We start from the raw sequence: 2,651 nt of genomic DNA, 5'->3' as shown, positions 1-2,651 counted from the left end.
AGTTCCCAAACGTTCGGTTCGTTTACAGGCTTAAATAAAACTATTTGACCATAGATGATACAATAAGTTAATAAGTCAATTAAGTTAAGCACCCACACAACCATAAGTCAAAGCCATACATAATAAGTCAATGGCCTCCTAATCTCCCATCACAATTAACCAACAAATTAGGGTTAGGGTTTTACATTTAATCCTCTTCTTCTTCTTCAATGGCTTCGCACGGTCCCCCAAACCACCACCTGTTCCACCAGGCCCCCAACCGCCACTTTCAACCGCAGCCTGCCACCCAATCCCGCCGTGGCATCCATGAGTGGGACATTAGAAATGCGGAAGATTCCAGTTCACCGAGTGGCCATGGTTCCGATACCGATGACAACGTTATGGATGATGATGCAAACGGCAGTGATAATGATGATAATAATAATACTAATAATAAGAATAAGAATGCTCACAAAATTAATGTCATTGGTATGTTTGAAGCTATTTTTATTATTACTTGTGTAATTGATTAATATTAATTCTTACATGTATTATTTTGAATATTATTTGTTGATGTTAGGAAAAGGAAATGATATTATTAATGTTGTAAGATCAAGTCCAATTGAGCATCAGCAGCAAGGGCAATCATGCCAGTACCAAAATGCTATCACTATTGCGGACCCGAACGGTGAATTCTACTACTCTCAGTTGTATAACAGGGTGGAGGGTTCGGGAGTCGGGCTTAAAGGTATGCTAGTTGAAAACGGTTGCTGTTTTAGTGGAAGAAAGGATTATTCAAATTCAGGTGGATCGGGGGAGTCGCTAAGAACAATACTCTCGGATCCTTTAACGTGAGTTAATTTTGGCATTGTATACGGTTCATGTTTGAGTTACACGTTTATGGTTTTATGTTGATACAGAGGAGCTTTAATGAATGATGCTATGATATTACCTTGTGGACACTCATTTGGTAGCGGTGGAATGCAGCATGTTATGAGGATGGTGAGTCGTGTGGAGTTCCGTTGTTATGATTTAGATCGTCGGTTTATAGCCTTTTATTCTATGTTTTGATCAATGATATTATGTTTTCTAGAAAGCATGTTACACTTGTTCACACCCTGTTTCAGAAAGCTCATTTGCTCCAAATTTATGTAAGAAAAGTTATATTTTCATAAATTTCAAGCTTTATGTGATGTTATCAAGCATGGTAGCTTTTTTAATAATTCTGTTTAATTTATGTAGCTTTGCGATCCGCTGTTCACACGTTTCTTAGGGAAGAAGAGTTGCAAACTAACCGTCCATCCAAAAGAAGAAATAAATTAGATATGGTTTGCTATGATTTCTTCATGGTTTTGTTTAAAGATTGTTATTTACATAAAAAGATTGAATTTTATGCAGGATAAAAGTAATTATTGTGATTTAGCACTTATGGACCAAATAAGAGGCCGAGGTGTTCAGTTTCCATTTTCTGTATCCGAACGCGTCATCATCAAGGTTATTATTTAGGATTGAATCCACTTTTTTGCACATATAGTGTGAAGTTTCCGACATTTTTAAGATTTTTTTTCAGGGCAATAAAAGAACACCGTCTCGTTTTGTTGGTCGTGAAGCTATTGTAACAACTCAATGCCTAAACGGATGGTATGTGATAGAAACAAAGAAATAAGAAACGATTGCAGACTAGTTTTTATTCCAATAGAAAAGATAAGGCCCGATTCGAGAGGGGCAAGGACTCCAATTACAATAATGATAGTGAAAAACAATAATAAGATGATAAAACACCTAACTAGTCTCCCTATTTATAATAAGAATTGTAAAGTAGCAGATCCTAGAATTGTGGTACAATTGCGTCTAGAATTATGATAATTGATTTCCAGCTGATCATTGCTAAATATACCCGAATGGGTTAAACAAGCTGCTAAAAATAGCATTGAATTGCTGGTTAGTAATAGTTGTCCCGATTTTCTTCTTTTTCCTTCTAGAATACATCTTTATTGCCTGAGATTTCCTTGGTATTGTATCATTACTTCCCGCCTGGAAATTTGCCTTGTCCTCAAGGCTGAAATGAGGGAACTGCTCAGCTAACAGATCGTATGGTTCCCAAGTAGACTCCTCTACTGGGCGAGTTTCCCAAGAAACCAGAGCTTCCAGAACAGTCTTACCCGCTGCACTGGTCCAACGATGATCCAAAATGGCAGCTGGTTGGACGTGTAACTCCCAGTCGTTGGTAAGAGGTAATGGAGGGGTTGGAGTAGAGGAGTAGTCCCCATGTGCCCATTTAAGCATTGAAACATGAAAAATGGGGTGAATTCGTGCCTCAGGAGGGAGTTCCAATTCATATGAAACGGGACCAATGACTTTTTTGATGCGGTATGGGCAAAAAATCTGGGTGAAAGTTTCTCATATTTCCGCTTAGCAAGTGTTTTCTGCCGATATGGTTGTATTTTCAAAAACACAAAGTCTCCAACTTGAAAAGTGACGTCTCGTCTCTTCGTATTGGCTTGATTCTTCATGCGGCTTTGGGCTTTTTGGAGGTTATCGCGGAGGAGCTTTAACATATGGTTCCGATCAATTAGCTGCTGTTCCAGCTCAGCACAACATTTGGGGTTTCTCCCACCATGTAAGGCACCAACTGAGGAGGTTCTCGCCCATAGACCGCTGCAAAGGGAGTT

The 2,651-nt window shown here is 38.9% G+C and overlaps 1 pseudogene across 1 annotated transcript in view; it reads left to right on the top strand.

Annotated features, from left to right (window-relative positions):
* The first annotated feature begins 209 nt into the window (after nt 1-209).
* LOC143532990 (U-box domain-containing protein 62-like) overlaps nt 210-2,651 on the top strand; it is a 20,851-nt pseudogene continuing 18,409 nt past the window's right edge. The window contains exons 1-7 of the transcript XR_013135279.1: nt 210-468; nt 560-830; nt 900-981; nt 1,073-1,130; nt 1,222-1,307; nt 1,378-1,473; nt 1,550-1,620. The product of XR_013135279.1 is annotated as a U-box domain-containing protein 62-like (transcript). The remainder of the gene's footprint in view (nt 469-559; nt 831-899; nt 982-1,072; nt 1,131-1,221; nt 1,308-1,377; nt 1,474-1,549; nt 1,621-2,651) is intronic.

This window comes from Bidens hawaiensis, unplaced genomic scaffold, assembly GCF_021521415.1.
Source record: "Bidens hawaiensis isolate Kalapana, Puna unplaced genomic scaffold, B.hawaiensis_p1.1 tig00009577_1, whole genome shotgun sequence".
Taxonomy (NCBI): Eukaryota; Viridiplantae; Streptophyta; class Magnoliopsida; order Asterales; family Asteraceae; genus Bidens; species Bidens hawaiensis.
Note: the sequence above shows the minus strand (reverse complement) of the source record. Positions and strands in the feature narration are given on the sequence as shown.